The sequence below is a fragment of the Pogona vitticeps genome, chromosome 5, assembly GCF_051106095.1.
Source record: "Pogona vitticeps strain Pit_001003342236 chromosome 5, PviZW2.1, whole genome shotgun sequence".
Lineage (NCBI taxonomy): Eukaryota > Metazoa > Chordata > Lepidosauria > Squamata > Agamidae > Pogona > Pogona vitticeps.
Genome location: NC_135787.1, coordinates 113,373,652 through 113,386,039, shown reverse-complemented (window position 1 = coordinate 113,386,039; position 12,388 = coordinate 113,373,652). Strand labels below are relative to the sequence as shown.

General features: G+C 42.3%; 1 protein-coding gene across 1 annotated transcript in view; it reads left to right on the top strand.

The window, feature by feature from the left end:
- The window catches only part of CD36 (CD36 molecule (CD36 blood group)), a 122,310-nt gene that overhangs the window by 93,997 nt on the left and 15,925 nt on the right, over nt 1–12,388 (top strand). The window lies entirely within an intron of this gene.

Here is a 12,388-nt window from a genome sequence, read left to right as displayed (position 1 = left end):
CACATTAGGCCTATATTCTCTTTAAGGCATCTTAGGGTTCATATACACATGTGGCATTCAGATCGTATTTAATGAAGCAGGCACAGTGTTAAGAGCTCATGGAACACTGTTTCCTTTGAACACTGGCTCTGGTAGTCATTCTTATGATAAAAAGTATCCATCACTCACTACAAAGCAATTACCTGTTTGACCATAATGAATTTTTGTAATGAATTTTCATTTGAATTTTGACCTGGAGTCAGGTCTTCCATTCAAGCCTTTAATTATTCATTAAAAACATGTTTAAGCAACACAGAGACTTCAGTTTAGTGTATAGATTTATAGCTGGTGAAAAATACCCTTTGGAAGTCAACTGATTATGCCCATTTAATGTAGATGCAAGAGGTGAAAGCTTTCTGGATCCAGATTTAAGCAATGTTTAGAGTAGGCCCATAGAATTGTATAGATTTAAGTTCATCATAATATGTGTCCACTTTAACTAAATCCAACTCAGGATATAAGATACTGTTTAGTTATGTCAATATTTCAATATACAACATTCACCTCACCAAGGAATCTCGGGCCTACATAGTACTTGATTCAGTTGCCATAGAGACTAATACAACTACCCTCATAGTCTTAAATGGGTATAGGATGTGCCCTACATTAAGAGTGGGCAACCCTTTTTCTTGTCAAGACCCACATTGCCTCAAGGTGGTCTCTCAGGGTCCCACACCAGCAGTAAGCAGAATTGAAATCTCAACTTTGTCTTTCTGTTTCTGCCATTTCTGCCTTCTTCCCCTTTCTCAGTCTCTCTTCTTGCCCCTCTGAAGGGCTTTTGTCCAGACATATCCATCAATCTTGTACAGACTTGATCCAATCACTTATAAAGGGATTTTAAAATTAGACCTGAGGGTATGATATTATGTCTTTGGTTGCTCACTCCTATCGTAAGTGTCTTACTGTTGGAGGACCAACTGGCACCAACATTGCCTTTACTTTAGTAGCAAGTTAAAACCTGACTGTGTGGTAATTAGGGGATTTGGGCTCAGTCTTCAGGCCTTCAGTGCACTGTTTTTTGTCTCTTATACTGTTTCAAAGTATTTTAAATTTGTTTTAGTTCTTAAAATTATATTAGATTCTTTTATTATGATTTCATTGATAGCATCCCCATTTGAGCGCTGTTGATACTGGCTAGCTGAAAACACGGTAATAGATGAAATGAACACATAACATAACCAAATGACTCCTGAACAAATTCCAAATAAAAGGTAAGCCGGGATATTTGGTTCCATGCAGAATTATAAAAGAGGAGAAAGGAGGGGAAGAAAAGAAGGAAATTATCACCATCATTGTCACCATCCTGGAAAAACTCATCCTACTGAACTCATTTATCACTTGGTCTGAGGATGATGAACGTGTGGCCCTCTTGATGTTCTTGATCTGCTAGTTCCAGGGTCCATCACCACTGATTATGCTGCTTAAGGTTGATGGGAGTTGTAGCAGATCCCTCATTGGAGAAAAAATATCAAGACCTTGCATATTCTGGTGCTGAATTTGGCTCCTCTCTGTCTATTGCACTTAACATGTAATGTCTGCTTCTCAAATTGCCCTGAAACACAGCTGCGCTGAAATTAGAAAGAACATAACAGCCATGATCAGATGAAGATAACAAGGTAGACAAGGACTTCTTGTTCTGTGTGTCCTGAAGAAAGGTTCCATTTTACAAAATTAATTGATGTCTGGAAGAAATCCAAACCCCTTCCTTGAAACATAAGGGAGGGAAAATACTCTTCTGTGTTCCCTCATCTGAACTGTGTGTCTTGTCCAAAGTACAATTAACACACTCCTTCTAAGCTGAAAAATCTTGTGTGTCTCCATACCTCACCTATTGGATATCCTGTTTCTCCAGTAACCTTCCCTAGTTATGTGAAGGAGAGTTCTGAAATGAGATACATCATGGCTGGTTTCAAGGACACCACAGCACCCATGATTGTTGCACTGGATGTTTTTGAGTTTCCAGTCTAAGTCACTGGGATAGGACAACAGCATGGCATACAGTGTTCAAAGATGAGGGATATCAGTACTAATTTGTCATATAATATCTGGGTTCCTCACCTCTGACCTATATGTGGTGGTCTTTGTGTAGCCCTTCAGATGTTATTGAACTCCAGTTCCCAGCAGCCTTATGTAGAATAGTCAATGGCAAGGAATGCTGGGAGTAGCTTTCAGAGGACCTTTGCCACTCACGTTACAAAGATGAAAAGAGCATTGGGGCTGCTGTGTACATTGATCAGCAGGACCTTATTTCAGCCTTCTGCAACCTGGGGCCCTTTGGGTATGTTGGACTAAAACTCCCATTATGCCCAATGAAGTATGTCTATGATGGCACAGGATGATGGGAGCTGTTGATAGGAATTGTTGATCAGAGAAAGCTAGTTTGGAGGAATAATATGGATTGTATTCTCGAAGGCTTTCACAGCCGGGATCTGATGGTTGTTGTGGGTTTTTCTGGTGAGCACAGACAGAGTTCTGACTCCAGTCCTCTGAAGATGCCGGCCACGGAGACTGGTGAAATGTTAGGAAGAACAACCTTCAAAACACTGCCAAAGAGCCCCAAAAACCCACAACAACCAATATGGATTGTGTTTGTATATATTATAAGGATGAGTTGTACCAGATGCCCTTAATTCAGGTGAATGAGTTTATTTGGGCTCACCCATCTTTCTCAATTCATAATCTTGATACTACATAGATTTTATGAGGATATTTCACATTTCAATTTACTTTCCCCAAAGCCTCTAATCCAACTTTACTTGAGAAAAACTCATTTTACGGGAGGTTGTCAGTTCAATTCGGCCTAGATTAGGGTTGCCCGATACATGGGTACGAAAAGGAGGACATAGAAAGTCAAAAAGGAGGACAAAGGAGGACATATTGGGGTGCGGGCTCTGTGTGCGGGGTGGGATGCGGGTGTGTGTTGCTTTTGGAATTAGGTATTGGGGAGAATAGCTCTTTGATCATGGGGCAATACCATGACCATTCAATCTACTCAGTCTTGAAAGGTCAAGACTGAGAAAGTTACCTCTTTGGACTACAAAACTCAGAATCCACTGGCCACTGTGTTTTCTTATTTTAAAAAGTGTTAAAAAAAACAAACAAAACAAAACAAATTTACCTATACACTTACTGGGCTCCCAGGACCAATGGAGAAATCTATTCCTTCCTTTAATGGAGACCTATCCCCCTTGTTTTATTTATTGATTTTTTAAATTTTTATACCACCTATCTGGCTACCAAGGCCACTCTGGGCAGATTACAAAAAGAGAATTAAACAATAACATAAAAAACAAAATAATCAGCAACAATCAAACAAAATGTAAGATCTGCTAAAACAAAGTACACTAAGAAATCACATTAATAAAAGCATAATAAAGTGAAATAAAAAAGTTTTAAAAGTTGTGTGACAGATTTGAAACACTTTATAAAAAACCAGAAAAAAAAACAGAAGGCGTGGATTTCACTCTGCTTGAGAAATGCAAAGGGTGGAGGAAATGGATTTGCAGACACACACACACACACACACACACACACACACACACACACACACACACACACACACACACACACACACACACACACAGAGAGAGAGAGAGAGAGAGAGAGAGCCATTTTCTCCACCCTTTGCCATTTCTCAAGCTGAGAGAAATCCACTTGTGTGTGTGTGTGTGTTTGTGTGAGAATTTCCAGCTCCCACAAGCATGGGGGATAGCTCTGCACATGCTTATGGCTCCCGAACCTGGAAACGCACTGTGCCCAAGCCCCAGAGTCAGGGCTGCATAGGGTTGGGGCAGAAGGGGGGATAAAAGTGCCTTCTCTTCCCTGGCTTTAGGAGGAAGGAGGGACTGGACCGGCCCCTATTTCCCTGGCTTTGAATAGCCACCGCTTCAAACCCCAGACCAGTCTCCCCTCCGGCGGAGGAAAGCAGGCAAGCAAGCGCACTCACTCCACACCTCTCATGTCCATTTCCATCCGTCCCTCTCTCACACCTTCCTTCTTGCCTCATTCAGCTCAGGCGGAAGCAATAAACAAGCTTGATGAAGCCACCCGTTCCTCCCCCCCATCTCTTATCTCCAATCTCTGAAAGAACCAACTGCCCTGCCACAACCAAGGAAGTAACAGGGAGAGGTGGCTTGTTTGGCTGCAGGAGGTGGGGGTAGAGATACAAAAGCCAGATATTTTAAAGTTTTTTAGTTTTGCCTTCTGGGCAGAGGACATCAGCCTGAAAAGGAGGACATGTCCTCCTTTTGTCGGACAGCTAGCAACCCTAGCCTAGATGAACATTTGCTTTCCAGGCCAGGTTCAAAGTTCTGGTTCTAGTAGACAAAGCCCTTAATGTTCAGGGACCTATTATATGTCAGAGTGCCTCTCCCTCTTCTCAGATCCTACTTCTCCCAGTGGCCACATTGAGAAAGGCAAAAAAGACTGTCAGCAGAAATTGTGCCTTCTCGGTGGTGGCCCCATCCTTATGGAATGTGCTCCTGGCAGAAGTACGTCAGGGCCCCCTCCCTCCCATTGTTCAAGAGGATGCCAAAGACTGTCCGGTTTGAAGGGACATTTAAAAGCATCCTCTCCTGAGCTACACTGTCTGTTCTCTTGGTGTCATTATCATTGTGGGTTTTGTGTTTACTGTTTGTTTATTTAAGACATTTACTGTTAGGTAGTTGGGTCACTGTTACAGCGTATTGCTGTAAACCACTACAAGTACTGTTTTGCACCAAGCCACTGCTATATAAATGCACTAAATTAATTAATTAATATTGATGGAACTGGCTGCCCCATCCCCTCCTCAACACCAGCCACCTGGCTTGGGGGCGGGAGAGAAGGGGCTTTATAAGCCAGAACCTGTGCAGGGCCCTGCTGGACCAACATTCCTGCCTTTGGGGGAGTCTCCATCATCTGTCGTCCCTCGGGCACTGAGTGAGAGACAGTGTGCCTGTGCTGCTGCCGGTTGCCAGCCTTCCTGGGGCAGTTTGGCTTGGACTCCCTCAGCCTTGCAGGACTGGGCCCTTGCTGCCTCTGGCTGCTCCACCTCCCCTTCAACATCAACCACCTGGCTCAGGGGGAGAAGGGGCTTTAGAAGGGGTTTCTATTGTGATTATCAATTGCCATCTGGTTATGTATGTACAGACCCACAGTGGATCTGAGGGAACAGGAAGGGGGGTTGACATTGGAGAGGGCTGCAATTGAGGTGGTGCTGGGCAAGGGAAGGAATGGTGGTGGGGGTAGAACATGCCCACGTAGGAGAAGAGAGGTTAGATATCTTACATCTATCCCCTCTTCTAGTCCTACCCCCCAACCAGACTGGAGGGCCATTTCCCTGCCCCAGATGGGGTTGCACTCCCCCTAAGGGACAGGGTCCACAGCCTAGGTGGACTAGGTGTCCAGGGTCCCTTTCCTTCAGCTGCGGAAATTATACCAGCTAAGGCCCTACGTGGAGGAGCGGAGTCTCATGACAGTTACACATGCACTGGTAACATCTCACATAATTACTGCAATGTGCTCTGTGTGGAGCTACCTTTGAAGATGATCCAGTGACTACAACTCGTCCAGAATCGAGCTGCACAGCTGGTGAGTGGTGGGGCTGCTAGGGGACACATCAAGCTGATTCTGATTAAATTACATTGGCTACCAGTTGCTGCCCGGGCCCAATTCAAAGTGCTTGTTTTGACATATAAAGCCCTAAATGGCTTGGGCCCTGGATACCTGAAGGACCGCCTCCTTCCATATGAGCGTACCCGGCAGTTAAGATCTAGCCAGGGGGCCCTTTTGAAAGAGCTGTCCCTCAAGGAGGTAAGAGGGATGGCTTGTAGACAAAGGGCCTTCTCGGCAGCTGCTCCCAGACTATGGAATGCCCTCACAACTGAAATTAGTCTGGCGCCGATGCTGATGACATTTCGACGCCAGGTCAAATCCTTCCTGTTCCAGAAGGCTTTTAATTGAAATAATATCAATTGTGGGTCCTGATGGCAATTTTTAGAGTATCTATTTTAATTGTATTTGAATTGTTTTATCTTTTTATTTTATTTAAATTGTTGTAAGCCGCCCAGGGTAGTGTGGGTAATAAATAAACTCAAGATGCACAGTTGGGAGAGAAAATCAATCAGTCACTGTGTATGGAAGGGTGATTCACACACAGATGTCTTTCTTATGTGTTAATGCTTATTATTTAGCTTACACACACACACACATATGCAAGCCACAGGAAATCTAGCCTAATAGAGTTTAACAAAACAAAAAAGCAACACAACTCTTGAAACAGCTTCAGATCCCTTTATTCTTCAGGCAAACATTTGGGTTATCCATTTAAATAGTATGTTAATGCTTTTATTTTATATTTTTAATCAAGCTCTAGTGAATATTCACCGTCATGGGTTTCATCATGCTAAAACTATACATATCTATCACATTCGGTGAAAAGGAGAGTGTTTTCCAAAAGAGGAAATACATGTATCTACAGTACCAATGAGCACAAAAAACACATGGTTTAATTAAGATTTCATCAAACTTTACAAATGGCAACAAAGGCAGTCACACCAATGAAAAAATTTAGTAATGAATTTATCTTTACATTTGGCAAATTTATGTCTTGAAGAATTTTTTAAAAGAATACAACTATATACATTATTCAGTATCCTCAAAATAGGAAGATATTAAATAGTAACAAACAAGTGAACAAAAATAGGAATAATAAACTTAACAGTTTGTATTACCTACATGGAGATAGACTCTGAACAGGTAAAACTCTAACAAGACTGTCATGGAAACTACCCTGTACAGGTTTAGTGAACTTTGTTCATTGCATTTTTTTTGCAACTGTGTGGTGAGAGAGGTAAAATTTGGAGGTCACAGGATAGGTAGAACTAGCCAAAAACATGCTGCTGCACAAGGAAAGAACAAGATCCCATCTTTCCAATTCCAGCTATACTGGAGACAACTGGAATGGCAGATAATTCATACTTCAATATTGGTAACGAGACAGTGCTCGTCAATGCACCAAAGGGCAGCAGGTAGGATATGGGGTGCAGGATTGCTCTCATGTCATGCACAACTCTGTCCTCCAACATTTTGCTACTGCCCTCAGGATCTGCTGCCTGAGGTAGCCATGACATTCTGCCTAATACTTAAGGTTGGTCCTGAGGAAGGCCCACCTCTTCTAAAGTTGCATTTATGTTCAAATGAAGCCACTGGCAATGGTGCGGCTAAAAAAATATTGTAAATAAAATGAAAAGTCAGGGGCAGCTATGGTCTGAATAGAGGTGAAGACCTCATTCTGAAAGGATGAAGGAGACATCAGACTCCTATGAAAGTAGTGACAGACTCAGTTAAATCAAATTACTTTGCTTTCAGTGGGACTCTCTCTTTACTCATCATTCCAGGATTGTTATACCCAAACTCATCAACCTAGGGGGTCACACTATATGCTGCAGATGGCATGTCACTAGAATTTGAAAGAATGTTGGCATTCTAGAGATGTCCTTCCAACAGACCTGGAACAATTGTAATTACAAATACAATCTGGTTTACCTCACAATGGCCCATCACAAAACAAAATGGACTCATATGCAGACTAGAGAAGATATGAAAAGCTCCTCCTGTTACAATCACAGAACTTTTAGCACCAAGGAATTCCCTTCTCCAATGACATGCTGTCTGTAACGTGTAATTTGGCTCTTGGGCAAAAAATGTGGGTTTACTTCCAACTGATCTGTTGTAAGTGGCTTAAAGATCAATAAAAGGTTAACGAAGAAGAGAAAAATGAATGACACATTCACATGATAGGGTAAAAATGAAAGACATGTTCACTTTTCCAAGGTCTGTATTTTTAACTGTTTATAAATCATCTGGCATTGGGATGGGAACTGAATTGGTATAGCTTACCAATAACTCCAATGTACTCAGAGTTATAAAAATAAAGTGTTACAAAGAGCTGCAAAAGGGATCTGTCCAAATCGGATGAATGGGCAATAAAATGACACAATGTGAATCAATATCAGGTATAGGCAGTTCCATCCTCCCATGGCAGCAGTGAACAGGAAAAGGCATGACTGTCCAAACAAAACAATCAGGGAACTGGTGCAACTCCCTTACTAGGAAAAGATATGAATGGTTGTGGATTTTTTGGACTGTTCAGCCATGTTCTGAAGGTTTTTCTTCCTAACGTTTTGCCAGTCTCTGTGGCTGGCCTCTTCAGAGGACAGGAGCTAGAACTCTATCTGTATTCTGGTGTGGTGTGTGGGATTGTTGAGTATTTGTAGATGTGGGATCAGTGTTTGTTTTTCAGGAGATGGGGTATATTCTGTGCTCAGGGTGTTTTTTGTTATGGGTGTTTAGTTGTGATAAGGGTGGCAGATTATCTGTCACTGTGATTCATGGGTGTTAGCGTTAGGAAGAAAAACCTCCAGAACACAGCCAAACAGCCCGAAAAATCCACAACAACCATCAGATCAAAGCCTTTGATAATAAAAAAAAAAGACATAAAGTTTGGGGTTTCTTAGCTTAGAAAAATGGTGCATAAATGGGGGGATATTGGAAGAATATGGAAAATTACTGGCCTTCATAAAAGGTTTGCACAACTTGTGAGGCAGTGCCAGGGTACATGTCAGTCATTTACTCAACTGTGCAGTTGAGATGCAGTCTGGTAACTCATCCATCAGCTGCAATTTGCCATTGCACAATTACTCTCACCTTCTGCGAACACCATTATCCCAACATTTGGTGATGGCCAACAACCAAGAAAGCTTACACTGATTTATGGACAATAAGGCTATCAATGGCCACTAGTCATATGGATGTTCTTTTAAAATCCTGTGGAGATGCTGTCCCCAGGTGACAGAACCATGCATTTCTTAATGGTCCATTTAATTGGGGATATAAAAGAACTGAGTCTCTCACACACCTACATTTCATACATGTGTGGTCTAGGGTTTAGATGACGAACTTACATTCCACCAGTTTCAACTACTGTAAGCTGGGCCCAACCCTATCTATGAATCATAGGAGAGCATCTGACTTGTTTTCTGTCGTGCATAAAATATAATAGGTGGCATTCAGGTCCACACATAGAACTGCCAGAGATCTGTGCCATGCATCCCTGCCAAAATAAAAGGCAGGTACTTTACTAGATTTGGACTAAACATGCAGCGTTTTCATTGTGCGTTATGCTCAGTATGTGGTAGGAGGCAGGCCAATGCCAAAAACCTGCTCCTATTCTTCGTGGTTGGTCTGGACCTCCATTATCCTGTGGCTGCTCTGCTCCACAAGCTGCTCTAAGCATAATGGATGAACAAAGCCTTCAAACCATTACCATCATAGACAAGAACATTGAGCGTAAACTGATTCACATTGATCTATAACGATTACACTGAAGAGCTTCATCTCTCATATGATGGAGATCTGCTACAACACAGAAGGCCAGCAAGGCCATGAATCAGCAAAAGTTTGTTATCTAGATACATAAATCTTACCATGCAGAAGAAAAAAAAATGTTAGTTTAAGTTTAATCCCTTAAACAGTCAAACCATCATAACCATATATAAAGCAGCTTTAAAAATATTATTTTGAAGCTTGGGGGCTCTGCTGACCTGCATGTATTGCCAATATTTTCCTTTTAACAAACTATATTCATTATCATCATTCCCCAGGCCTAATAGGCGCCTACTCAGATAAAACCACATTTGGCTGTTAGAAGAATAAATTGTGTCCTTGAATGCTTATCGACTACCCTAGATCATCTGGAAGCAATTAGAACACTTATAAATGATATTTAATGTAATGTCAACTGCACTGTGAACGTGTTTAATTTTTTTTTTTACAACACACACAATGAGGAACCATGACACACCCGAATATTGGAGAACAAATATTAAGACTACAGGAGGTAGTTTTATTCTATAAAGCCCAAAATAGTTTTTTGGCATTTGAAAACTTGGATGGCTTTGTGACATCACATGTGTACTGGTTTGGGAAGTTTCTCATTAGCATTCCACTGGCAAGCTGCGTTTGTGATAGCTAAGCATTGCTCTCACCTTGTCACCAGGACTATCTGCTCTCTACCCCAGCCTATTGATCTTATTAGCTTTATTCATACATTAAATGAATTGTTTTAAAAAAACACCATGAATGACTGGATAGGGCTTTAATTGTAATGGGGACATAAGCCCCAAAATAATAAGGTTCCTGCTCATGGGAGCTCTGTAAGCATGTTCAGTTAAACACACTTCCGTGTGACTCTTCAGGCATTCATATGGAATATGGAAAAGTATGACTGCCTTCCAGATGGCAAGGAATGTAAGGGCAGGGCTTAGATGCACCCTTAGGCCCCTCTGCAGTTACAAATCTACCTGCTTGTTTAGGCAAGCGCCAAAAGAAGGCTGTTGACTTCTTAACCTACCTACTAATTATGATGGAAACAAATCATTCAGAAAATGATGACATTGCATGCTTCAATGTGTGCTGTTGTTCAACGTGGCCAAGGAATGGAAAGCAGCTTCATGCACATACTTCAGCTGCTGTGCTTTGCCATTCCATGTATTGTTCTGTCATGCCTGCAACGGCACTATGAAATATCAGACCAGGAGGACACTGTAACTCTGAAGGTGTTACTTTTGTGGATCATGCCTTACAACTTCTTTTGTAATACAGTGGTGCCTCGCATTACGATTGCCCTGCATTATGACGAAACCACATTACGATGATCTTTTTGCGATCGCAATTGCAATCGCAAAACTATGGTCTGAATGGGTTTTTTTTGCTTTGCAATGATTGGTCCTCTGATTCTTCGGGAACTGATTCTTCACAAAACGACGATTTTCGGACAGCTGATCGGTGGTTTCAAAATGGCCGCCGGGTAAATAAAATGGCTCCCTGATGTTTTCTGGGACGGATTCCTCGCAAGACAGCCACCGAAAATGGCCGCCCTATGGAGGATCTTCGCTGGACGGTGAGTTTCGAGCCCATTGGGACGTATTGAAGGGGTTTCAGTGCGTTTCAATGGGCTTTTTATTTTTGCATTATGATGTTTTCATTCTACAGCAATTTTGCTGGAACAAATTAACGTCGTAATGCGAGGCACCACTGTATTAATAATAACATCAGCGACCCTACGGCAACCCTTTCCAGGGTTTTCTAGGTAGAAAATACTGAGAAGGGGTTTACCATTCCCTTGTTCTGGGGGTGCCCTGGGACTGTGCAGTTTGCCCAAACCTACACAGGTTGGCTCATCTCCATGAAGGCACAGTGGGAAATCAAATGCCCAACTTCACTCAGCTCTCCAGCCGGCCCTGATTTCCTCCCACCAGCACAGCAAGTGCCCATGCTAACTTGAGCATTATAGTCCAATAAAAGTAACTTTCCCAAGCTCTTTGATAGCCATGCACTTCAGCAGAGTTATTCCTTGGAAGAAGAAGAAAACAGTCAGTGGTAGGTTTACAAATGAGAGGGCAAAATCTCTCAAAGACAGAGGTTACCTGGAGGCAGAACAAAAGGGTTAAAATTGTGGCAGGAAGCAATTACTCCTAGAGAACATTTACCTTATGGAGGCTGCCAATGAGACAAGATAAATATGAAATCTGGTTAAGTCTTAAAATAAGCTTCCCTACACAAACTTTCATTTTCAGAAATATCACTTCAAATAATACAGGCGATGGGAATGTGACCTGGAAGTGTTGCTTTTTCACATCGTGCCTGTTAGGCTCCCAAAACCTGTTTCATTACAATGAGGTCAGGGTCAGGAATGGTTTGCGTGGTGTGCCAAATAGTCTTTTAGAGGAACCAAATGAGCAGAAGACCTGATCCAAGGTGGAAAGAAGCAAAAAAAGAGAAATGGAAGCCACATTTACCGAAAGGAATCCTACAGGCTGCCCCCAAAGCCTCAGATTCAGCCTGACTGAAATGTCTTCTGGACAGCTGATAGTTTCCAGGAGGTTCACCCAGTAACTAAGTGGCTTTGTAATTTCTTTGACCTAGCTGTATCTTGTGACTCTATGGTAGAAGGTGTAGCAAGAGATAATGATGGGGAACCCTGGTAATCTTCCTGAGTGGCTACATGCATACCAAAGTAATTTACTACTAGGTACTAGTCACACATGGTTTAGAGCACCATTCCTTTGCCCTCATTTTACAATGTTAATTAAGGTCAGTGGATGCAAAGTATGAGGGGGCACAGGCCTACAGATGCCACTTCTGCCCCCAAACATTCCTGCTGGCTCGACTCCTGCCATACCACCTTGAGTGGGGAAAGATGGAGGCAAATCTTCAGGCCCCCAAGAGTAACTCATCATACAGACAGGCAGCCTAAAGCATGTTTCACTGAAGGGCTAAGCAGTACCTTCAAATGAAAGGGGACACT